At 39.1% G+C, this 27211-nt stretch overlaps 1 protein-coding gene across 1 annotated transcript in view; it reads right to left on the bottom strand.

Moving 5' to 3' along the window:
* Positions 1 to 520: 520 nt before the first annotated feature.
* Positions 521 to 27211, bottom strand: part of ZNF385D (zinc finger protein 385D) — a 753372-nt gene continuing 726681 nt past the window's right edge. Inside the window, exon 10 of the transcript XR_007505851.1 lies at positions 521 to 532. The gene's annotated coding sequence lies outside the window, so the exon portion shown is untranslated. The remainder of the gene's footprint in view (positions 533 to 27211) is intronic.

Below are 27211 nucleotides of genomic sequence, written 5' to 3'. Positions count from 1 at the left end.
ATTAACTTTTCAGAGGGTTCTTGTTTGTTCAGTAGAAGGAAAGGGAACTTGCTGACTCACATGGCTAAAGCTTCTCTCTTTCTCATAACCATCATGTGATGCTACCCTGTTATTTTTTGAAAGGCAAAGAATTGCTCTTCAGAAAAAGCTCTATCTTCAAAAAACTGTGACCTCAAAGACAAGTACTTGCTGACAGGGGTAACTTAGTAGTACCATGATCAGGACAAGTGACTCCCTCAGATGAAATACAAGCAACAGGAATGAAGCTTTCTGCTTGCTGTCAGAACAACGCCAACAGCACCAGCCTTTCCAGAGCATTGCTCTGTAAAAATAAGGAAGAATAAATCCAATCCCTGTCTTCAAATTCTGAAGTAGTTTTTAAAAGTACTTGGGAGGAAGCTAGCACTGAGCAGCTCCAGGGTTTCTTTTGGTCCAGGTGGCCTGACAGAGAGGTACATGGTTGGATGGATGGGTGCTAGTGAGCATTTCTGGTGGGCTTGGGAATTATGTGCTCTCACAACTGGAGATAAAGCTGATTTTTAACATTTTAGCCAGGCAAATTTATCTACTTCAAGGTAAGACATAACCCGTGTTAATTAAGCAATATCATGTCTCCTGATCTGCAGGCAGTTGTCTACAGCAATTCTGCTGAGCTTGCTGTTTGCGGGGAAGATAATACTTTATCCATTAACTGCTACCTAGGAATGACATTGAAACTCTAGAAAACACTTAAAATGCATTATGTTTTTGGATCTTGTTTCTTCCCTGCCACTAAATAAAAAAGCATTTTCTGACGCTAAAGTAAAAAGGATGGTACAGATACATCTGTGGCAGGTGTCCCAGACATCAACAATAGAATAAAAGATTAAAGGTGCTCCTTTGGTTTAGAGACATCCCACATCATGGGGGAAAAAAAGCTTGAGACCTAGTTTTGCCAGATGCTAAGTGCATTTTAGCTTTCAGCGAAGTCAAAAGGAGTCAGAGAAGCTCAGCCCCAACGGCTTTGATCTCTGGAAATTTTGGCCATTGGCCAAAAGATGATTAGAGGTTTCACCATCCCATTCCGTCACCTTTTCCTGTTCCCAAACTTTAATTTTGTAGCCTGATTCAGTCAGAAGGCGAGTCCTACCAGCAAGAGGAAATGCAGGTTTTGGTGGCTCTGGGAAGTGTCAGTTTCACCATCCCATTCCATCACCTTTTCCTGTTCCCAAACTTTAATTTTGTAGCCTGATTCAGTCAGAAGGCGAGTCCTACCAGCAAGAGGAAATGCAGGTTTTGGTGGCTCTGGGAAGTGTCACCAGCTGAGGGGAGTGTGTTAACCCCCATGAACGTGGTTTTAGGGTGAGTGAACAGGCACTTGTCATCTGACTACTTTGCCCTTGTGCAGAGGTCACCCATCTTGAGTGACTCAGAAGTGTGGTGTCCTTTTTAAAAAAATGGCTGTCTGGAAGGATGGTAATTGAATGTGAATTGAAAGGACAAATATTGCCTTAAGAATAAAATGACACCCCCCTCTCCCATGTTCCTGCCAGTACCTTACATAGTTTATGTACTACGCAAACAGGATGTTAAGGCAGAGATGCCTAAGTGGTACAAAGACATTTTAATAGCTTTCTGTGGAAATTTAATTTCATATTTCTTCATTTTCTTTCTTATAAAGTACAATTTCAGGAACAGAGAGAGGATGGTTTACATTTATGGAAGGTGCCAAAGGCGGAGAAGAAATATGGTGTTCAGTACAGTAGAGGAAAAGAAGAAAAAACAAGAAAAATGGACTCGATTGCTCCAGCTATAAGACACTATGTATTTCAATTCAAGCCTCTGTCGTTTCATGTGCTGAATCCTCCCTGATGAGTTGTTCTGTAATCCTCTCTAACAGCCATTTTTCTTATCAATACATCACTTCAGAATGAAGGCAGCAGAGATTTTAGCTAAAGTTGTGGTTGCATGATAACGTAAATCTGCTCTTGCAGATCCTAGCACTAGATGAAAAACGCTATGGTCCTGTGACACAGAGTCCAGATCTGCCTCCCTCTTCTAGCTCAAGTGCATTTAGAAAACATTGAAAGGTGAACCTGGAAGCTTTATGGCAGATGAGCCTTGCCTGTGCCACTCCTGTCTCCCACCAGACTGGCACCATCTGCTCTCTTCAGTCAGTTCAAATCCAGTATAAAGCTGACACAAGCTGTATGTTGCCTAAGTTGGCTTACTTGGCAGAATTTGGCAATTACTAGGCGAGTCATTTATGTGGCCATGTTTAACCAAGACTAAACTTGTGTACTACTTTGTTAGCACAAAGATGTGACATTGATGGGCATGTAGAAAGGAGAAAAAATGTGGGACTGGGTGCGTTCAGAATGATCTCTGCGTCTTGCACTGGCTTATCAAAGCCTTCTTACTTTGCACAGACCTGCTGACCATGTAAGATTATTTGCGTTTTAGTAAATGATTCTTTTGTGTTACACACTTTTGATGCCACATAGTAGAGACATAAGCTCAACTGTCAACTTCTGTGATGTAGTTGATTTAAAAGAAAACAAAACCGTGCTCATCAGTAAGGCCTTGCTGGCTGATATATAGATATGTTTAAATGATGTATAGTGGAGCATAAGTAACAGCTAAAGGGCTTTCATCTGAGATGAAAGATGTATAGGTTTTGGTTCAGGAACTTTTCCAAGTAGATAAACTTATAACAGACTTTTAAGCTGTTTTTCCATTTCTGTGCTTGAAACAAGCTATTAACAAATGTCACTATGTGCCGGGGACTTCTCATAACAGTGATGCAAACATCTGTCCTTTGCATATTAATTTGTGGGCATGTATTTGCTAATATAATGCATTTTTAGCCCAATATTAATTTAATCAGTGTGATATTTGTCCATAACACATACCTAAAATGTTAATACAAACAAATCAGTGTAATTACAGGAAAGCAGAGTCATAAAGGAGTCACTCACGGTTTCTCAATAAGAGTTATGATAGCAAGCCACACACAAGGTCTGAGGACCTTGGTTTGTAGTTGGAGGTGATATACTGCCTCATACGCATTTGTGAGGAGTAGTGCCTTAAACTGGACAGCAGGTTATTAAAATTAATAACCCTCTATGTGTTGGCTTTTGTGACTTGCCCATGGTTTATCAGCTCACTGGCAAAACAAGGAGCAAAGCTGACTCTCAGCTGCATATTTTCATTTCTTTCACTAACATATATCACCACACAGTTTGAGGTCAAATGTGGCAAATTTTAGGTCACTGCATGAAGTTACTAACAGCTACCCAGGTAGTCAGAGGTCTTTCCAGAGCACACATGAAAAATGCTCCTGGAGGTCATTTAATCTGTTAGTTAAGCTTTAATTTCCTGATCATATGTATGTCTGTGCCTGTTGCTTCACTGTGTGAAGCTGTTTTTAACATGAGAATTTTTCAGTGTCAGAAACATGCTAAAACACTTCTGTTCAAATTTGCAAGATGTAGAGGGCCAGCCTGGGCTTCTCACTTTTGATTTAATAGGGGCCAAGGGCTCATTTTATAGATCCAGATGGTAGCACCTTTTCTTTTGCTGAATAATTTATTTTCTGCAATGAGAATTTGGAGGTTTGTATTTTCCAGTTACATTTAGAGAAGAACATCATAGGAACCTGTTTCATAATTTAATGTTGCATTTTCAAATTTAATCTGACTTTACCACAAAAAGCTCTTATTTCATACCTTTGTGCTCTTCACTCCAGAAGTCGTTATATGAAAATGATCTTATCTTTAATTATAGCTGTTTTTCTAATATGCATTTAAAAAATCCCCAAACCAAAGCAAAACTAGTGAAAAAAATGACAACTATCAGATCAACCAATCAAGTGAAGCTTTCAACTGAAAAGCTGTTCATGCTATCATGATTTCAGCGTAAAACTCTAACTGTAAAAATGAATGTTTCAAGATAATTTTCAAAAAAGCTCAGATTCTGGATGGGCTTCAAAGAAATGACAAATGAACACCTTGGTTTGGTTTTATACATATTTCACAGAGCTTCTAGAGTTAAATAATTAATAATGGCAGACTACTATGCAGTGTAATCCTGACTAGCTCATTGTTTTGCATTTTTATTACATTTTAATATCCTATACAGCTTCTGTCTTGATACTCTGTGTGCTCTTCTCACACTGCCTAGTTAAGAAATTCGAATAGGATAGATGAAAGAGTATGGTTTTGCTAATTTGTGCCATAAATATTTTAAAATCTTCACAGTAAGTTTTGGTAACTTTTGCAGTTTTATCTGAAAATCAGACACTTCTTTTTAAACAATGCATTAGCACTTCTTCCTAGCACTTTGTGCTAGAAGAGCAATGTATTGATTGTTCTTCTTACTGACCTGTTGTAACATAATGGGGAGGCACATTATCTGTGCCTATGAATGTATGGTGTTAACAAGTGAATTCAAGTTTTGAAATGTTTCTTAGTTCCCGGTGAAGATGAGGGAACTTCACATCTTGTGTTCTTGCTTGTATAGCTCAACAGGAAACTTACATTTCCCTATGAAAACCATAGTGATATCATAATATCAGATATTTTGCACTGAATTTTGAACTCCACACATGTCCATTGAAACCTTGAATGACTCACCAAGCCAAAAGTGAATGTGAGTTTGCCAAGCAGATGAATGCAACTTTAAAGATTATTCTGACTAGTTCTAATACCCTACTGTCATTAAATAGACTCCAACAAAGAACAAATTCAATTTCCTCCTTTTCAGTTTTCATTGCATTTGGAAGTAAAATACAGAAGATGAGTTATGGATGTGAGATAAGCTGTAGAAAATCATAGTATGGTGTGGTGAGCGGGAAGCATCTATCAGAGCTCCACTGACATGCTGGTTCATGGGAAAAGAGAAATACTGGTTTTAAAATCAGTGATTCTAAACGGGATTTGTTGAAGAGAGTAGTCAGTCTCACATTTGTTATGCCTTCATCTAAGAGGACAGTATGGACTTCTAACACTGTGGAATGTCACTGCCCCAAGTTATGTGCAACAGGATCCCAGTTCAGGACTAGATGCAGGAAGATCTTCATCTCTGGCAGATGCTTGCTGCATACAGTTGGCTGTGTTCTGTCCTCATTTGTTTTCTATCTGTCTGCAGTGTTTGTATGTGAAAGCCAATGGAGGAAGTTCTGGTGAAGACTGAAGCATCAGGTTCCATTAGGTGTGCATGATCTTAACTCTCCTGCATCAAGGTAATACCCCAAAACTGAACAAATTTGATTACCTTTTGACACAGACAAATATGCAAAGATACTGAAAAAAGATAGCAGTTTCCTTTAACATAGTCTGTTAACTTACATATTTTATGATGTGCTTTAATTTGTTTCATTAATTTGCATTCAAACGTGGAGAAAACCAAGATTACCTGCATCGAAAGATGTATCCTCATCTTTGATGTAAACATTTACATTGCAGTAATCCAATGATTTATCCAAAAAGTAAAGTAACTGATGATAAACTCTATTTCTAGTATGACAAGGCAGTGGAATTTTCCATCTCAAAATTTTCAATTATTAAAAAACATTCAAAACTGGATATGATAATGAGCTGTTCAAATATGATCCTGAAATCTCTTTTCACTTTTCATCCCTGTAATTTACAAAATCGTGAATTGCAAAGCTACATAACTTATTTCCAGTCACAGGTTCTAAGAAGAAATATGACTGTTCTGTGCACAAGACATCAATGCTTTTGAAATCAATATTTTTTATGCATAACTCTTATATGTGCTGAAAGTCAGAAGAAGGTTTCTGGATACTCTCAGAAAAGGATGGGTATGTTTTTGGAAGGAATGTAGTTCTCTGGCTGCATCATGTTCATGCAAAGTTATCTGGAGTTTGTAAAACTGTGACCATGGATGGAGTTTTATGAACCCGTAAAACTTCAAACCTGATGCTCAGCTTCAGAGTGCTTGACATGCTTCAGACATTTCTGCTTAATTGGTTTGGAAGAACACATCAACATTTCTATTCCTTACCAACCAAAATTCCTGGAAGCTTTGAACAAAGTCTTTCTTCATGCATTGAAGATCTGCCAATATTGCCTTTTTTTTTTGTTTTTCACAAAATACAGTTTAGGAGACAAAGATGACATTAGGATGAACAGATTGGAAGGTAGCCTGCCGTCATTATACAACCTGTTCTCGGTCTGCAGATTCACTGGCACATTTATGAGCAGGCAGAGCATTGGCATTCACTTTGAACCGTTTATTAGGGGCAGAACCGAACCTCTCTATTCACCTCCCACAAACACAGATAGCTAGAGAAGGCAAAATGCTGAAGACTCTGCTCCTACTTTTAGCTCCTTAACTCCTTTGTCAGCCCATCTCCATTGGCATGAGGTTTACTATGCAGTAACTTTCCTGTGCACATAAGCCCTAAATTCCCTACCTTTGGAATGTGTGCAAAGTTAATTTTCACTGCTGTCCATTAAAAGTGTCAGGAATCCTACTGTCTGAAGTAATCTCAGACAACTACTATGTGTCATTGCTATGCTGCCTGTCTTACACTAGAAGTGGGTGCTTCTTTATTCATAATAAATTAGGAACCATGTAAAAGAAAGTGATGTGTTTGAAGACACATGTTGGCTGGTGTGCAGTTAAGAAGTTAACTAACAGATTACTGTTGTTTAAGTTACTATAAATGTTGCTCCTGGCTCAAGTAGGGCTTACTTATTTCTTCAAAGGAAAGCCCAGGTATATTATATCTTTTCCTTGTTGCTAGCAGCATCCAGCGCAAGTCTTGCCATTCTGTCTGACGGCTGCAAAATTCTCATGACTATGAGATACAAAGCATTGATTCAAGAGCCACATACATTTTGTAATCTCTGTGCAGTATCACTTTTAATAATTCCAACAATTAACTTCAAAGTAATCTTTGGCAAGAGTTCTTACCGTAGATTAGCATGAACATTTTTAGTTTTACATTAATTTGGAATCATGGGACTCCTACCAATGGGAAAAAAAGGAGGTTGAACCAACTTTTACTTCATTGAAGTTTAAAATTTGTCTCAGCAGAGAATCAAACCTAGATAAGTTCATATGTATAGGAAATTATTTATAACCTCTATTTTAGGCATCAAGCCTAGGTGTTCTGAATCACCTTCTCTTGAGATTGCTCACCTCTTTCCCTGATAAAGAAAAGTTAGATTTCTACTATGCCTGAGGAAAGAGTCTATCCTCTTTTGGATATTTGGTTCAGTGAAGGCAATACAATACCAAAAATTAGGCGTCTAGTGGAAAATTTCACAAGCTTTTAATTAAGGAGAGGTGTTATTGACATTACTGATAATATTTAAAACAAATCATAGACGGACTTGCAAAATTTTGTGGGGGTGTGACTATGTTTTTGATATTGCATAGCTACAAGAGAGATGGCTCTGATGCTGATGTTTTACTGTTTTGTTTGTTGTAATCAGTGTAAAGGGATTTAAGACTATATAAGTTGGGAAATCTGGATTTCATGATTTACCTGTAATTTACATATCAGTGTAATGCTAATTTTTTGCTCTCTTTTGAGTCTAGTTCACAGATATAGGGGTGACAAACACTAATAGTGTCATTATTGCCTGTTAACATAACTCATTAATGTCTTCTAGTAGTCATTAACTTTGCAAGGAAATATTGATTCCTATCGAAACAAAGGCTGCAAGTTAAAAATATATAAATGAAGAAATGTCTCCAGGAATGATCTGTGCACTGCATATGCATTTAGTTCTTATCATCATCATTGTACTTTCATGCTCTTTGCAAGACTGCTTGCTTACAATACAAAGTCTAATGGAGTAATCAAAATGCATTGTTTCAATTCTCATTTGATATTTGTTGCTTTTATAATTGTAATGCCATTATATGGGGAAACATTTTTCCCTGTGATCAGAATCTTCTTGTAGTAAGATGTGAAAGCAGCTTTTGTTTATCCATGGCATACCTGTAAGTCCTGGGTATAATTCTTCCAGTTTGTGAGGACTGTTTCATCGTTATTACACATTTCTAAGTGTTCTAAAGAGCTCAGAGGCATAGGCACTCATATCTGTTTTGGGATGTAAATAAAGTTAAATCATTTTGTTCTGTAACTACACTGAGTTAGTATACAAATCAAGTACATAGTGGCTATGCTTTTATTTCAGTATTCAGGCGAGAATGCCCAGTTGATTGTCAACGACATGGGTGTTTTCAGACTCTTCTTAGGGCTTTCATCAATTGTGAATACAAAAGAAGTTTCTGCAGACTTGGAGGCTGGCTTTTATTCCACCTCAACAGCACCGTGTGTCTGACTTGTCTCTTCTGGTTCCATCATGTTCACCAACGATATTGAATCCCTAAGATAGATGTGAATTGTGGTGTTTTTTTTTTCTTTTCCCTTAGATATTTGATCTTATTTCCTTACCATATTGTTATGATTTGGGGACATTTGAGACTGTAAAATTTGCTTTTTTAATTTCTACATTGCTTTTCTTTTCTGGAAATCCTCAAGTCAATGGTCTTCATGTATGTTTGCAGATTTTCCACGTTAAGTAGGCTGCTACTCAGAAGTGCCTTTCTGGGTGTCTGATGGCTTCAGATATAATTTCTCCTCATTGTCTTCAAGACATGATTTTATGAATTATACACTGTTAGAAATGCCCCTGAAAGCTTAATTTTCATTTGTATGCTGAGTTAAAACATATCTAATGGTTGGCCCAAAATATGGTTTAAAATGCAGCAACATTTTACTTGAGCTAATATGGCCTACCTGGAATGCTCCAAAAAGTTAGACTTTGCTCACACCATCCTGAATGTTTGTTATGATTTATGAAGTGATCTATGTTGTTCTGTCTCAACAACTTGCTATCTTCAGTATTTACCAGTCCCTTAATCTTTGGGTCAGTTTGATTCCTTCTCCACAATTGATTTAGAAAAAAATATTAAACAGCTAGGTGCCAGCAGCTCCGCTCTGTGGCAATGCCCTTGGAAATAACAGACACAGTGCGGTGATTTCCTGTGAGATCAACAAGACTTATCCTTGACAGTTTTTAATCCATTTAATGTATGCAATGCTGATTTTGTGTTCTAGTTTATTAATCAGGATATTGTGCGGTGTGCAGTTAGTTGTGCCTTACAGAGATCTAAGTGTATTGTATAACACTATTAACCTTTATCAATCAAAAATGTAATCTCATAAAAATATTGAATTAGATTGAGATCTATTATATATAAGAGCATTTAGATTAGTACTTCATTGTACTACTGTCTTTTAATTGAGTGCCCTATCAGCTATTCCATTATTTTCTTTGGGATCAACGCAGGATGACAAAGTCTGTAATTACTTCAGGTATTGCCCCACTTACCCTTTTCTAAGTCTTGGCAGAAGATTATTTTCTTAGCTTGGTCGTCTGGAAATTACCATTAAGTATTGGAAATGAGCCTTTGATCTCATTGAAAATCCATGTCAACAGTTCAGATGTCTCCTATACCAGTTCTTTTCTAGCCATTAGTTGAGAGTTATCTGGATTTGCTGAGTCAAAGATGTTTATGAATTAAATTAATTTAAAATAGCTTCTATTTTAACATCCTGTTTTGCTACTAACAGAATGGGTTCATCATAACCACTATGTATACACATCATTTACTTTTTACTAGCAAAACACATAGCAGAAATATTTACTGAAAATCTCTGTGTTATTAACACTTGCCCCTTGCTTATTGAGCAATGTCCCAATACAATTGTTAACATACTGATCATTTTTAGTGTAATAAAAAGAGTCTTCTTTTGGCAGTAACTGTGCTAGTCACAGATTCTTCTTATGACTTTCAACTTTCCTCATTAGTGGTTGTGCTTCCCACTGCCTAATTTGTATTCATTGCTATTACCATCCCATTTTCTAAATTACATTTTTCAAGAGTTTTATTTGTTTTCCTATGTTTCATCTAGTTTCTTAATTAATGTATCCTCTTGTCTTGACCATCGGTTAAGAAATTTCATGGCCTCTAGGGAAATGTGGTCCACTTCTTTTTTTATGTTTTAAATTATTTTTCACAGAAGATCCAGCTCATGGTTGTTTCCATTTTTCTTAAAATTGGTCTGAAAGCATCAAATATATGTTATTGATCTGGACTCCATTGCTTTTGCACACAATGGGTATAATGAAGCCATGAACTCCTGTACTCAAGCAACTGCTTTTTACTTCTGGAGTCAATTCCTGTTTCTGTCAAGATGATGTAAGCTTTAGGGTTTTTTTCAGCTTTAGTTTTTTTTTCAGGGAGGCAATGCTTTTTGAGCCAGGAAACTGTCATCTGTAGTTTGTGTAGTCTGTAAGACTGGCAGCATGAGACTTCCCTTCTGACTTGTGCCTCTCTGGTAATTTAACAGTTCTTCCAGTCAAGATAGATACTGAAGTTGCTGCAAATGATATTCTTAGATGAGTGATTTGAGTATCACCCAGTCATGGGTGATTCTGTTTGAACCTTTGAAGATACTGATATCCCCCAAAGTACCTATTTAACATTTTGGACAGAGGATGAGTGGGACTTCAGTGGGATGTGAAGAGGTTAGGGATCTGTCTCACTCTCTTAGGGCTTACAGATTTAATTTGGTTTAGTTCTTCCCTCTCTCCAAAGAATATTATGTGAAAGAGCTGTTGTTCACTCTAGATTTTAGACCTTGTGACCAGAATATCTATATTCTTGAATAGAATATTCTTGGAATAACCAGGGGTTATTTCTGCTAGAATATAAGCCACGCTTTTGCAATAGTTTCTCTCCTTGCTCCCTTCAGTCATGTCTCTAGTGAATTTTCAGAATCCTTGTTGCAGCCACGGAAAAAAGAACATATTTTTTATTAGGTGGGCATGAAAGCAAAATCAAGGTTTCAAAGTCCCATCAAGTTCTTTCTCCTTCTACCATATATCATTTTGCAGCCAGACAGGTTTCCTATGTGCTTAAACAAACTGTTCCCCTTTTCCTTGAGGTTCAGTACAATCCCATGCAGTTCAGACATCTCCACAGCAATGGTTGTTGCTGTAACCACTTCTTATGGGAAATATTCTTGTAAACTAAAACCTCGGATCAGATAAGTGACTTTTTATTGCACTAGATGTAGAAATATTCAATAAATAACTAATCAGTGCAAGGGGCTTTTCAACAGAAGTGCTCCAAAGCAGTGTGCTGAAAAGGAGAATAGTGTGGTTGAATTAGTAATGATCATACCAAAAGATATATTGACCCACTTCTACTAACAATCCACCAGTCACTACAGCAAGATGAATCTAGCAATATCAGTAATATTTCCAGCTGAAAACATTTAGTATCAAGCCATGCAGGCTATGTGTTATTGTTTTATGAATTGTTCTAATGTAGCTTTGCATTTCTCTTTGCCAGCAAGTGGCTGCTGTGCTACAAAAGTATGATTATTTATTTCAGTGGAAATGACTTCTAATAATGCCCAACCCCCAAATTCTCTTTCTTCCTCAGTGTGTTCTGTGTGAAGCATCTCTTTATTTCTGAGTTATTATAGGAAAGAAAAGCATTCATGAGTTCTTTATGATTGTCATCTTTTACTGTGGTTCTGGATTATTTTTTTTTACTTTGTCCTAGAGTCTGCATGGCTTTGTTCAAATCTAGATTAAGTAAAATAAATATAAATCTTGCAGATTTTGTTAATTGCTCCTTAGATACTGCACAGTTTCAGATCAGAAACAGGTTCTACCTGCTGACAGTCACTGTCCCCTCTCAGAGCAGGTTGGCAACGAGCCTGACATCTCCTTGCAAATGAGTGCTGGTTTTCAGAATCACTTGCAAATTAAAGACTGTATATACACTCTGATTTAGTAAGTATATTAAAGAGAGTGCTTTCCAGAATGCCGCCTTGGCTCTTTTAAACACTGGTTTTACAGCAAAAAAATACAAATGCAGTTCAAATATTTAAAAGTAAAACAGCAAAAGAAATTAAACAGAACAAGAAAGAATCTGAACAAGTCCCCCATTTAACCTCATTTGTTTCTCAGTGATGATGCACTTGCTGTAGTCGCAGGCTATCTGTCTCTCTCCACTTATCCCATGTATTTTAAAAGAACATAGGAAAGGAGTAACATGATACAGTTTCAGTTCTTTTCTGTAGGAGAAATATTGAAAGAACAGGTTTGTTCTTTGCAGGAAATTACATAAACTCTATTCAAATTACAAACTGGAGTCCTAGGGAAGTCAGCCTCTTCATGAAATGGGAGGTTATCACCATTCCTAGGGCCTTGTAAAAGCATAAAAGGAGTATCTGTTAACAACGATTCTGAAGAGCAGATATGTATGTTAATTCAAACGGTATCATAGTGCAAATCCAGATTAAAAAATTTGCCTGATTTCTCTTGACTTAAACAATTGGCCTTACCTTCTGGTTTTTAGACCTTACTGTGGGAAGTTTTCTTGCTTGCGAGTGGGAAGCTTAACAACCTAGATTGTAACGTTTTGTGATGGGTTAACCCTGGCTGAACACCAGGTGCCCACCAAAGCCGTTCTATCACTCCCCCATCCTCAGCTGGATAGGGGAGAGAAAATATAACAAAAGGCTCGCGGGTCGAGATAAGGACAGGAGAGATCATTCACTATTACCGTCACGGGCAAAACAGACTCAATTTGCAAAACATACTCAATTTATTACAAATCAACCAGAGCAAGGTAATGAGAAGTAAAATGAAATCTCAGAACACCTTCCCACCACCCCTCCCTTCTTCCCGGGCACAACTACCCTCCCGGATTTCACCACCAAGCCCCCCCAGCGGCACAGGGGGACAGGGATGGGGTTTATGGTCATCACACGTTATTTTCTGCCGCTTCACCTCCTCAGGACGAGGGCTGATCACACTCTTCCCCTGCTCCAGCGTGGGGTCCCACCCACGGGAGACAGTCCTCCACGAACTCCTCCAACGTGGGCCATTCCCACGGGCTGCAGTTCTTCACGAACTGCTCCAGCATGGGTCCATTCCACGGTGTGCAGTCCTTCAGGAGCACACTGCTCCAGCGTGGGTCCCCCACGGGGTCACAAGTCCTGCCAGAAAGCCTGCTCCGTGGGCTCCTCTTTCCACAGATCCGCAGGTCCTGCCAGGAGCCTGCTCCAGCGCGGGGTTCCCACGGGGTCACAGCCTCCTTTGGGCACCCACCTGCTCCGGCGTGGGGTCCTCCACGGGCTACAGGTGGATATCTGCTCCACCGTGGACCTCCAAGAGCTGCAGGGGGACAACCTGCCTCACCATGGTCTTCCCCACGGGCTGCAGGGGAATCTCTGCTCCGGCGCCTGGAGCATCTCCTCCCCCTCCTTCTTCACTGACCTTGGTGTCCGCAGGCTTGTTTCTCTTACATGTTCTCACTCCTCACTCCGGCGGCAGTTTCTCCCCGTCCCAACTTTTTTTTCCTTCTTAAAAATGTTATCACAGAGGCGTTACCACTATCACTGATTGGCTCGGCCTTGGCCAGCGGCGGGTCCGTCTTAGAGCCGGCTAGTATGGGCTCGCTCTCTCTCGAATACAGGGGAAGCTTCCAGCAGCTTCTTACAGAAGCCACCCCTGTAACCCCCCCCCCGCTACCAAAACCTTGCCAAACAAAACCAATACACATTTGCAGTCTGGTTACATGATGTGTGAGCCTGGCTCATTGGATCAATTCCAGACATGGATCAAACCTGGATCAAAAATCTGGCAAGTCTAAGATAGAGTTTCAAAATTTTCTTTCTACTTCTGACCACCTACTGCCCCATCCCCTTTATTTAAGGTTATCTGTCAAATACCATTTATTTTTTGAACAATTTTTGGGAAAGCATAATTTCTGTCCAGTAGAGAAGGCTAGTAAGAAAGTTTTCAGATGCATTGATCAAGGCCCATCATGTCAATGCAATACTGGTGCGTTCTTCACACAGAAGTGGCTGGATTTATTTTCCTCTGAAGGATGAGTAATATATGGTTTGACAGTCTCAGGCTCTGACCTGCAAATCCACATTTTAAAGGATCATTTTTTTTGCAGTGATTTGCTTCTTTACTCCTTTTCAGAAATATATTTCTCAAAGTGCATCCAAATCTGGAATTTCTATTCAATTTGGTTGTGTTTGAAAACATGTTTTAACTGCTTAATTTAACATCTACTAATATGCCTACCACTTTAATTATGCTTACACTAATCAAACACATGATAAAGACCTTAGTCCTCAGAAAAGTTATTGATTATTCCAGGGGAAAAAAAAAAGGGGGAAAAAGAAAATGGAGATAAAACTATCAGGAGGAACTGGGAGGGGGGAGTGGGTGGGAAGAAAATGAAAAGCAGCCAATTTGGCACCTCTGAGGATTTACATCTGGAACTGGTTGAGAATAAATTGTTTTAAAAAGCCCGTGGTATCACATAAAAGCTGGGAAACTCGTTCGGAGGCAATGATGGAAAGCTTTTAACTGGGAAAGAGAGGGAAGGGGGGGGGGAGAGACCTCCCTTCAGACCTGTAGTTTTCCATCAGACTTGTGAGATTACTGCAGATGCCTCAAATACAAGTTATTGGGAAAAAAAAAATAGAGAGAGATGTTCTTTGTCATTTTTTTGATTGATCAAGGATTTTTCTATGCTTATTGAAAGCCACACAGAGGACATATTACCAAGCCAATTATGTTGTTAGTAAGAATTGCACATCCAGCATGCCAGATGAATCTCCTCTGGAGACACTACTTTTTATTTTTTGATGCAGAAAGCTGTGATTTAAGTCCAGAATACCAAAGCTAAACCCCAGTGTCCAGGGCCTGTGTAAAAATTCCCATTATCTCAGGAAGAGCAATTATTCTCTCATGTAAATTACAGTACTGTCTTGGAATGGCAAAAAGGCTAAACTAAGATCAAAATGCTATTCTAAACTAATTCAGCTGAGAAAAGGCATTAACAAATAATTACCATAAACAGTGTTCAATTATTATATTTGAATAGTACTTTTTATTACAGCCTCATGCAAATACATTTGTTTATCCCAGTAGCATATCCCTGTGCTAGGAGTTTTCATATTATGCTTCACAAATTTGGAACCATTAGAAAGCAAACAAACTACTGGGGATCACATGCATATAACTACAAATCTGAATATTCATGACTGCAAGTGTGATATTTCACCCTGACTTCTGTTGACAACGGATTATGATATAGAGGAAGGGGTTGATGCTCACAAGTGGAGTTCTTTCTGGATTTTATGACTTTACTTCAAGGTCCAGAAAGCATATTTTGTACTTCAGTTTAACATCCATAATCTAGCAACATAGGTTTTGGCTGATCTGTTTTAATAACAGCATTTTGCTCCTGTTTGCTCAAACCTGTTTTAACAGACAGGCATAGCTCAAGGGAAGAAATATCCACCATTAACGCTGAATTCTGGTAGTGGCATATTGTTTTATCTGGACTGCTAAAGAGGATCAGTAGAACACGTGCTTTAATGAGAATGAGGTGAAGTGCATGTCTAAGGTAAGTCATCCTGAAGCAGTACCATTGCCTGACCAGGAAAGAGAGATTAGTCATTTGCATCCAGACTGCATCCTTTCATTTGAGATAGAAATATAATTTAGCATGGTTAATTAAAACTGGTAACTTTTTTCTTTCTTCCTTTAGTTAAAAATAAAATAACATATTACAAAATTTAATTGACATTTCAGGGAAGTTGTTGTTTTGGTTTGGTTTGGTTTGGTTTGTTTTAAATAATAATCTATTGATAGCTACAAGCTCTGAATGTACAACTGAACAACTTTACACTAAGTCCTAAAAGAGAGTCTATCTAACTTGGCTGCAATAGAGGTCAATATACATTTAGCTGTCAACCTAAAAATCTCAGATGATGTCTGGGGACTTAATTCTATTCTTTAGATGTGTTTGATAAAAATAAAGGTACATCTTCTTTATGGGAGTTAAGAGGCCTTCACAAGAAACATCTTTCTGCTGTCTGATGATCAGTTGACATTAGGGAATGTGGTCTGGCTGAGCATAAGATTGTTTGATGATAATTCAATGTAAGAGAACCTCTTGTCCAATCTCTTAATTTTCTTATTTGTATCCATTGTACTTTCAACTTAGAAAACTCTTATTTCTAGATTTAAATTTATAATCCCACATACAAATATTTCACATTAGTGAATAGAAATGCTTAAGTGAGAGTCCTTGTGCAATTGAAAGGATGAGACAGCAATACATTATACTTTATATGACTACATAGAAAGACTATATACAGCACTCCAGAAGGCAAACCAGATATTTCCTGTCTCTGATTTAGCTGATATTATGCATAGCAAGATGCTGGCATTAAGGAAAGAACTGTAGGGGAATAAGGTTTTGATTTACCAGTATTATAATGACACAGGCTATCTGATATTCTCTACCCTTCCTTCCTAGATTGAGCTCTCAAGGTATTTGAAATGCCTGTTGTCCATGCCATAGACTCAGGATAACACTCCTAAAGAATAGCAAGAGGGCACATAGGAAGCCTTCTATCTAGGTAAGGAGTGAGAGAGCTGGACTAGTCTTATTTTGACTTTAATTTGGTTGTATACACATCCAACATTTTATTTAAGATAAAATGTACTGCTGTTTGAACTATCCCTGTTATTTTGCAGAGTTCCAGTTATCCCTTTCTTTAGAAAAAATGCTATCCAACAGGTTTATGCAAGTGCTAAGACTTGACTCAGTCTCTCTTTATTATTTATAGAGAAACAAATAAAAAAGAACATAACCAGCTATATCTTTTTTTTTTAAAAAAAGCCTTATCAATAAATGATATTGTTGCTATGAAAAGCATACTCTGTAAATGCATTTTCTGCTAGCTATACATTAAAATCTTGCAAGGGCATGGGGAATTGAATCTGTCTTTCTAATGGATCATAAATCTTAGAAATTATTTGAATTCATGGATTAAATGTCAGCTTTGAAAGCACTTGGTGATTTATTTTGGATCTTAGAAAAAAGAACATTTCTACTGCAAATCAAATTATTGCATTTTCATATTCTGCATTAGTTATTTTCAGAAAAATATTCTTCAAAGGAATAACCTGGGGATGCTTTTTTTCCCCCCTCTTTGAAAGTTTCTAGCATTCCCTGTTGCATTTGTAATTAATACAATTGCCAAGGCCAAAAGCGGAAAAGGGCTAGGGAGAGTGCTTTATGTGAATAATGTGCACCATATGTTGAAAAGAAGATGAGACTAGCTGAATGTACTGATATGGTTTCTGGGGTGCCAGTACACAGAACTCAGACAGAGTTTAGCATGCTGTAGCTAGAGGAAAGGGTGCTAGTTCTTGCAATAGAAGAGAAGGGAAATATCAAAAGTATTTATTAATTTGACGTGATCATTTCAAAATTGGGTAGAGAGAAGGCTGCCCCACTCTCTGCATGCCCCCCCCCCCCCCCCCCCCCCCCGCCACAGGCAAAGGGAGAAGTATTGACAGACAGATGATCTACAGTCAGTAAAAGCAGTAGAAGGATCCTTTGGCCTTTTCACTGATTTAAATCAGATTTGGAAACACATTAAATACAATTAACTTCAGACATTTAATTGTAATGCCTGAGTTAAGAGCTGAGTTACTTTAAGCACCTCTGTAATTGAAGAAGATTGATAGACATGTCTGAAAGCAATTCAGCCTACTTAGTATCTGGACTATCCCTCTGGTATTATCCCATTGTCTCCTCTGTGATAGAGAGTTTCTAGACTGAGATTCTTCAGGTAAGTGGCTAAAATGAGACAGGATGAATTGAGTTTTAAGAAGCCAAAATAATTTTGTACCTATAAAGAGAAACAGGGACAAAATTATTTATGGAGCCAGCTTTACAGGGACTGAACATAGTGTAGCTCTGTTTATTTGTCTTAGTTTATGTGTAGTTTGATAGCATTTGTTGCTGTAGTGTCTAAGGAATTTTCTCCCACCTGATTTCTTCATAAAAAAGTAAAGGAGGCTGATTTATTCTTCAAGTGCCTGCAAAGTTATTCTAGAAGATGAGTTTATAGGTGAAGATGCAATCTCCCTATTCCAATAATCAGAAAAAGTATCAATATGGCAATGTGCAGTGATCTCTTTTATTTGTTGAATGCAAAAGTACTGGATCTCACATGTCCTTTAAATGTACCTCTGGGAAAGTGCTGAGGAGACTGTAAACTAAGCTTAAGATGTAATAAGTACGGAGTTAAGAGAGAGATCCTACAAGAGTTAAATTTAGGTTGTCAGAAAATGTAGATAAATGAATTGAAATCTTTCTCAATGTTACAATGAGAAGTTAGAACTTCAAGATCTTCATGCAACTGAGAAGACAGAGGACTTTTTTATGAATTTTAATGAATTAAGGACTATGAACAATTTCAGAGAAGGATTGCCGAAAAATCAAGGAAGGTTTTGTTTTAAGAGAAAGAGAGCTTTAGGTAAGCAGAATTGCAGATTTTGTGTTATGAACTAAGGGAAAGCCTTGAGGTTCTACTAACCTTTGCCTAAAGGCTCAGTAAAAGCCTCTTCAGTGTACACAGTACGAGGCAGAACAACAACAGACTGGATGTACTGTGAACAGGGTAGGAAAAAACCCTAAAATGCTCTAATGTAATTTTGAATACTGTGGTCAAGTCTGGTCATTCTTCCTAGAAGGAGTTATGGAAAGAGAGTTTATCTGAATACAGGAGATAAAAATGATTGAGACATAGGGAAATAGCTTTGTATAAAAATAGACAAAAAAATGCTGGGACTTTAATCAAGAAAAAGAACCAAAATGAAAGGACGTGACAGAAACTGGTGAATTAAGAAGATAATTTGGGTGTTCCCTTTTCATTATACAACATCAAAATGAATTCAGCTGAATTGAAAGTAGTGCGTATAAATCTGATCGGAGGGTGATTCAAGTTGCTATGCTTTCAGTTGCTTTCCACTACATTACCTGCTTGTGCTTTCCTTTGATACTGGTGCTGTTTCCTACTGGCAAAAGCCCTGTTCCGATGTAGTAGGGCATTTTGTTTTGAAAGTAGAGACCTGAATCTCGATTACAATAACAATATGTCAGTGTTACCTGATGGCTATGGCTTAGACTGTATGATGTGAGTTAATCCTTCCAACCATTATCCAGAGGACTGCACCACAGCTCTTACCTTCCTTTGTGGCTTCTGGGTGAATGCTAACAACTGCTGAAATTGCTGAGGGCAACAGTGCTAGTCTTTTTCTTTTACCTGGGGATGCCATTCCTTTGCTGTAGGATAGAAATCGTCTGGTAGATATTCGTTTCCAGAGTAGCCACCCAACTAAATTCATGCTGATTACATCCAATGTGGAGGGGAAAAAAAAAAAAAGGAAAAAAAAAAAAGAAAAGTTAAAAACCAAGAGAAAATACAGATCTGCTAGCCAGAATAGATGACTCCAATTTTTTTTGCTTCAGTGGAACTTAACCTCCATTTGGTGGTATTGAGCAGAACAGTCTTGTTAAGCATAGTGGAAACAGGCTAAAAGTATGTGGCAGATATGTGGCCCACTATATTAGTGCTGGTTTATTGCCTTTAAAGTGCTCAAAAACATATTCTGGGAAAGTGCAGAATGTCTGAGGAAGAAGTTTGCCATTAGAAAGGAGGAAACGGGGAACCATAAGGTGATTAAAATGACTTCCACTCTCTTTTAAAATGCATTGTAGGATGTTAAAAAGGCTGGATGCAAAGCATTCCTGCAAAGTAGGGGCTGTGGGCCGCCACTGTGTGGCAGATACAGAAAAACCTCTGTGACTGACTAGGAAATGGCTTTCTTAGATACACAGATGAACAAAAAATCCCAAGTTTGTGAACAGTAAAATGAAAAAGGTTCCATATGTGGTCAAAGTAAATAATATTCAGAGTCTGCATAAGTGTTTATACATGCTGGCTTGTGTTAATGAATAGTTATTGTGCCATACGTAGCACTGCTAGAGAACATAAATACCTGAAATTGAAACATTCTTCTGTGCCAATTTAGTTTCAGAGATACTTAGAAACAGCAATGGAACATGTTTAAAACAAGATTTTATATTGCAGTGGATTGACCCTGGCTGGATGCCAGGTGCCCACCAGAGCTACCCTATCACTCCCCCTCCTCAACTAGACAGGGGAGAGAAAACGTAACAAAAGGCTCATGGGTCAAGATAAGGACAGGGAGAGATCACGCAACCAATTACTGTGACTGGCAAAACAGACTCAAAGAAATTAGTTTAATTTATTACCAATCAAATCAGAGTAAGGTAATGAGAAATAAACCCAAATCTTAAAACACTTTCCCCCCACCCCTCCTTTCTTCTCGGACTTAAATTTACTCCCAATTTCTCTACCTCCTCTCTCCTTGCAGCGCAGGGGGACGGGGAATGGGGGTTGGGGTCAGTTCATCACACCTTGTCTCTGCCGCTCCTTCCTCCTCAGGGGGAGGGCTCCTCACTCTTCCCCTGCTCCAGCATGGGGTCCCTCCCACGGGACATAGTCTTCTCTGCTGGTTTTGGCTGGGATAGAGTTAGTTTTCTTCACAGTAGTTAGTATGGGGCTGTGTTTTGGATTTGTGCTGAAAACGGTGTTGATAACACAGGGATGTTTTCGTTGCTGCTGAGCAGGGCTCACACAGAGCCAAGGCCTTTTCTGCTCCTCACCCCACCCCACCAGCGAGGGGGCTGGGGGGGGCACAAGGAGTTGGGAGGGGACACAGCCGGGACAGCTGACCCCAACTGACCACAGGGGTATTCCGGACCATACGGCGTCATGCTCAGCATAGAAAGCTGGGGGGAAGAAGAAGGAAGGGGGGGATGTTCAGAGTGATGGCCTTTGTCTTCCCAAGTCACCGTTAGGCGTGATGGAGGAGCCCTGCTTTCCTGGAGATGGCTGAACACCTGCCTGCCCGTGGGAAGTGGTGAATGAATTCCTTGTTTTGCTTTGCTTCTGCGCTTGGCTTTTGCTTTACTTATTAAACTGTCTTTATCTCAACCCACGAGTGTTCTCACTTTTACCCTTCTGATTCTCTTCCCCATCCGACTGTGACAGAGGTAAGTGAGCAGTTGCCGGCTGGGGTTAAACCATGACATCCTCCATGAACTTCTCCAACATGGGTCCTTCCCATGGGCTGCAGTTCTTCATGAACTGCTCTAGCGTGGTGCCCTTCCACAGTGTGCAGTCCTTCAGGCACAGACTGCTCCAGCGTAGGTTCCCTGTGGGGTCACAAGTCCTGCCAGAAAACCTGCTCCAGCGTGGGCTTCTCTCTCCATGGGTCCACAGGTCCTGCCAGGAGCCTGCTCCAGCACAGGCTTCCCACGGGGTCACAGCCTCCTTCGGGCACCCACCTGGTCTGGCGTGGGTTCCTCCACGGGCTGCAGGTGGACATCTGCTCCACCGTGGACCTCCCTGGGCTGCAGGGGTACAGCCTGCCTCACCAGGGTCTTCCCCACCAGGGGCTGCAGGGGAATCTCTGCTCCGGCGCCTGGAGCATCTCCTCCCCCCCCACCTTCTGCACTGACCTCCGTGTCTGCAGGGCTGTTTCTCTTAAACATTCTCACTCCTCTCTCCAGCTGCAAAATGTGCAGGGGTTTTTCCCCCTTCTTAAATATGTCATCCCAGAGGTGCTACCGTCATTGCTGATGGGTTCAGCCTTGCCAGCAGCAGGTCCATCTTGGAGCCGGCTGGCATTGGCTCTGTCGGACACAGGGGAAGCTTCCAGCAGCTTCTCAAAGAAGCCACCCTTGTAACCCCACTGCTAACAAAACCTTGCCACACAAAAGCAATACATATATAACTTCCTATTTATGTAACTTCGTTGAAATACAGAGTCCTTCTCCCCTTGGGAAAAATGAAATTTAAAAACTTGTTTCAAGTTATTCTGGAGATTAACACAGAGATTAATATTCTGAAATGTTGCTGGATTAGGCTACACAGGTGAAAATGCATTAAAGATTACTGAGTTTTACTTTGGCCAGAAAGCAGGATGGAGGAAGTAGAAGGAAATAATTTGTTTCTGGGTGAAAAAGACAGGAATTTTGGTAATAGCTTTTTAAAAAGCTTTGATGGCTAAAAGACGTATTTTCAAGTACAAAAGAAATACCATTTAAGTGAGATGACTATTAGCTATAGCTATTTTAGGATGAACTATTGCAGTCTTGAGTTTTTGAAATGAGACAGGACTGCTGTTTTCATGTTACTTTTTAAAGAGGCGGGAACATGAAAGGAAGCTTCAGCATCTGCCTCAATGGGGAATGTTTAGGACCATGCTGTGTGTGAGCACTCTGCCTTCTCTATTGTTTGTCTGAAAGCCAAGTGTTTTCTGCATGTTTTAGTCTGAATGATATGACTGCAGGAGGTACAGAAATGTGTGGTTGCTGGTAAGTGAGCGATGTTCTTCCTGAGGTAAGGTGAAAGGTTAGTTGTACATGTTTTTCTCTGCCAGTCCTGGCCTACCAGAGACTCCTAACTGAACACAGCATCCACCTCCCACATAACCCTACTAGTCCACCTGATTTCGTCCAAACTGACCTCTCAGTAGTCTATGTGGGGTGTTCATGCTGGAGGTCCTGTAAAATCAAATTCTGAGGAGAAAATTAAGATTTGTAGCTTGATTCTTTACTCCATTACTTTTCCATTAGTTTGATTTTTAACTCTCTTGTTTTCATGTTCTTTTTTCTTAAACTCTGAGAAAAAGAATTCTATTGAACTAAAAAATTAGGATCAGAATATGGATGCGGGAAGTAATAGAGGTGTGCTATGGGAGTGGATGATCCAATTAAATACCAAACTTTCATGCATAGTCTGTCTCTTTTACTGTCTCCTGATCAGGGTGCCTGACATTTAAAGTGAAATACACAACAAAGCTGCTTCACCTACCCAGTATATGAGGTACCATGTCTCACCTTTTAAAAGTTAACACTGGCACTTTAGATGACTATTACCCTGTTCCATCTCTATGTAAAATGCGCACTTACACCACATTTAAGGCTAAGGATCTCTGGAGGAACAAATGCCTTATTGTGGGATTATCCCTGATTATTTGTGCAGACTGTTAGCCTAGGAAAGCAGTTCAGACTTGGCTGTAATGGGTGGGATGAGCAGCTTGATACCCTGTTTTCACAACTATGTTAATTATCTTAACCTGTTTGGTTCACAAATGGTCGCCCATTTGTGCTTATATTGACTTTTGAGATAATCAAATACATTATTTTACAAACTCTAGAAGCCTTTAAGACAGAATAACAAATGGATCATTGACTAAACTGCAGTCAATAGGCTATTATAATTTCCCTTAATGCAGCAATATCGAAGAGTTCTACTTCATTTGAAAGATTACAGTTACTGAGCAGTAACTGTAAAAATAAGAGAGAAAGCCACTTGGTGCATCTGACATTAAGGAGATGACATGAAAAATTATAGTTGTGAAAAGAGTAAGAAAGTAGTTTTCAAAGTCAGTTTAAGTTAAAAGGTAGTTGACTTTCTCATCCAAAAGTAACGCTGATTCTGCTGCAATTTATTTGGGATGGGTGAACTCTGCTGCCATTTATTTGGGATGGGCGAACTCCTCTTGCCTTATTTTGGATTGTGCATTCATAAGTTTACTTCTGAGATCAGCAGCACTGTGTTAACATTTCAGTCAACATCCCCTGTGACCAAATGTAGGAAGTAGGTGGGGATAGTGTGTCTAACGTGGGCACTAAAAATGTCATTAAAATTGAACTCTGAGAAACTGCTGTTCTGCAAAATTTCTTTCCAAATAACCCCCACTGAGCTGTCATTTGACGTTTTATGTGGACTTTTCAGTACATTTGAACAAGTACTGAGACTTGTGGCAGAAAAAAGGAAAAACAATTATGGTCCACTGGAATGATGCAAAAAAACCCCTGTTAGTCTAGCTATTGTAGAATAGATAAAATCAGATCTCATTTTGGAAAGACACTCCTTTTGGAAAAACTGAAGAGTCACAGAGAAATGATACATGAAATGGAGGAAGTTATTAAAGAGTTTCCACATACAGAGGAACTTGTTAAAAGAAGGTGGTTATTGATTTTGTGATTACTGGGGAGCATTCAGACTAAATGACTCCTGTGAGTGTAGTCAGATAGATGAATGTCTATATGCCATCAGTTGCACCTGCTATTAACTGAGTTTGCAATTAATGGAAGGCCACTTTTTGAAACCAGATCTGTAGAGAATTGCATGGGAACAAAAAAGCCAGGAAAGTTATCATAGTTTTAATCTGATAAAGTAAAAAGAAAGTATTTCCAAAGTTTGTAGTTGTGGCTGTGTAGGAATATTTGGGTGTTCTGCTTTATAGAATATTCCCCTTTTTTTTTATTTTTTTGGTGGTGAGTTTTCCAGGAAGCTAATGCAGTAGTAGTGAGATAGTGACAGAAGCAGGCGTAACTTCACATAAAAGATAAAGCTGATGAATAATGTGAGCAGGTGAGAAAAAAATGGAAGTGATCTAGAGCCAGGAACGTAGCTCACCCGCAGCAGGTGAACAGGGCAGCAAGCCCTGCTGTGCAGGGCGGCTGCTCCCCAAGCCAGCCTTGGGGTACCTTGGACAGCTGCTCCAGCCAGGGAGGACCCACGTCCGGTGGAGACGGCCAAGGGTGGACGGCGTGCTGTGGCACACTCAAGAAGATGAATGATGGGCTCACTGAGCTGGAAGCAGTGGGCCTTCCATTAGTGGATACATTGCTTCCGACTCGTGATGGATGGCTTCACGCTACGTATCAAAATGGTACAGCAAAAAAACCTCAGGAAGGATAATTTACAAGATGGTGTTAAGAAAAAGAACCGAGGGATATGTTAAATTAAGCCAGTATCGGTGAGGAAATGTATCAAAGCTCAGTAAGCTATTTGGCATCACTTTTCTCCCACCATGAGGTAAATGACAAGATAGTGGCAAAATATGAGATTTATTATAATGAAGCATTCTCTGAGACAACCTTAGTGCTGTAGAAAACAGAATGTAAGGAGGAAGGACCAAGTTCCTTAGCATTTTAGGCTAATGTTAAATGGATGTCCATGAGGTAGAATTTAACCAAGCTTCTAAAACATTAGATTTCAAATGATGGTAGGTAAGTTTTGTGTGGTATTTACGCGTTTTTAATGCAAATAATTATAAAGTGTGAACTCCTCAGGAAGCAGCTGAAAAACTTGTGTTTCAACATGACTATTGAATTTCCTCCTGAGGGTACTTTCGGGGTAAGAATGAATACAATCGATAATGACTTTGAAGAGATGACAATAACAGCCTTCAGAGGATAATGCATTCTTCAACCATCAAGATTTTACAACTGGTTATTTTAGAGGGACTACGGAGTTAGGTTTCCACTTGCTGTTGAATGGGACTCGAGCACTTCATTTCATTTAAGTGCTTTGCAACTTCTAGCACAGAAGTATAAGGAAACATACCTTCAGGGTTCGGTATGTCCCCAAAATAAATTCAAATGGATGCAGACATGTCTGGAATAGTTGCCTTTTTATGTGCAGACTTGTTTTACACTCTTTGGAAAATAAATGCCTCCAGATGGCCTACCTGATTTTATGTTAGTAAACTCAGTATTGCACCAAGAGTGAATATTTTTAATGCATGCATTTTGCTAAATCTCAGGGGTCCCTCAGGTTTTTGCTTTTTTTTTTTTTGCATTTCAGGAATGTTTATCTTTGGCTTATCAGGTCCAGAAACTGCTTTTTCCTTTGCCTGGCAATGCTGACTTCTTTCCTCCTTTCTCTCTTTGCTTTGTTTTTGTGTTTACATGAACTAAATATTCAATCTGAGAAACATTTCATACTAGCACTGAATCGTCAGGATTAAGGTGTATCATGTGGTATTCAACCATACGTGCAAAAAATGTGTAAACAAATATACCTGTCTTTATGTGTACTATTTGGATGTTGTACCTCAGGCACAATTTTGGCTACTTCGCCTTATTTACCCTAAGAGATGTCCATACTTTTACATGCATATAGTCCTATAGTTACATAGATAAAACCTACTTCAGATCTGGTCTAAGCAATAATAAAGCCTGTTTGGGCACAGTTGAGACTAGTTTACATTTAGCATCTCACTAGTTAATCTGCATGGCTTCTGCACTAGAATTGTTCTAGCTAGTTCAGGGTGTAGGAAATTATGGGTGTAATGATCTGTAACCATGTAAGCAGCTGCACTTTAAAAAGACAGAGTGAATCTACCGCTGTAAAGAATTTTTTTAGAGTCTTCCTGCAAAATAATCTTCTGAGTAACCTTTTGAACTCACAGTTGAGGTGATCCTGAAGGTTGCTTCCCATATAAGACAGAAAATAGCTCTGGCTAGACCTATGCCCCACAGTGTGCTTTTCTCGTAATCTAGGTGTGCATGCAAATCAGATTAGATTTCAAAACCAGAATAGTTTGCAGTCTGGTACTTTCATGCACTTTTTGTGTCACCAACACTGACTGTGTTGTTAATGTTGCTCAGGTGCATATCCACAGGACATGGAGCCTGCCTCATTCAGAGAAGTGTTGGCTTTGAAGAATGCTTTTGTTTCTGGCAGCGAGAGCTGAAGAAGGCTAAGAGAAAAATGTTCGCCCTATTAACTAATATAATAATAAATAGGGAGCCTGGCTAGAGCTTCAGAAACTAGTAATTGTTATTAATGAGATTCTTATAATCCATTGCTTGTAACCCGTTTCAATCAATGAGAGTAGTTTCTAATCCAGATCATGGGCTGCCTTGAAGGGAATTCTGGTGTAACAAGGAAATGAGGTACAAATTTAGAAAGTGTTTTTTTTCTTTTCTCCCCAAGTCAAACTACTCTTCTCAATGTGAACTACAGAACTTGAAAATTTAATATAAGTTTTTGAGCAGCGCAGTGTGTTTTTCATCCTTCTTCCTTCTTTTCATCTCTTGCTATTCACCCATTCTCTTTTCATTATCCTTTTTCTCTTCTCCCTTCTTCTCTTCAGCTCATGGGTAGTCTTTCATTTATCAGTACTGAGTTTAACTTTCACGTTAATATCCTACTTATGTGAAATAAATCTGTAACTCCATCACCTTCTTGAGTCTAGCAACCATGGTTCGTCCATAAACCAAAAGGACTGCCCAGTCACTTTGAGGCAGGCTTCACCTCTCATTGCAGTGAGCAAGACTGAAGCAACTTGATTGCATCATTTAAACATTTCAAATGGGAGAAAGTACTGCTGACTCCTTAATTCTTTCTGTATCTATTGGAGAAAGGATTCACAATAAGTACCTG

The sequence above is a fragment of the Accipiter gentilis genome, chromosome 4 (assembly GCF_929443795.1).
Source record: "Accipiter gentilis chromosome 4, bAccGen1.1, whole genome shotgun sequence".
Lineage (NCBI taxonomy): Eukaryota > Metazoa > Chordata > Aves > Accipitriformes > Accipitridae > Astur > Astur gentilis.
The sequence above is the reverse complement of the archived record's forward strand: the minus strand, read 5'-3'. Positions and strand labels throughout refer to the sequence as shown.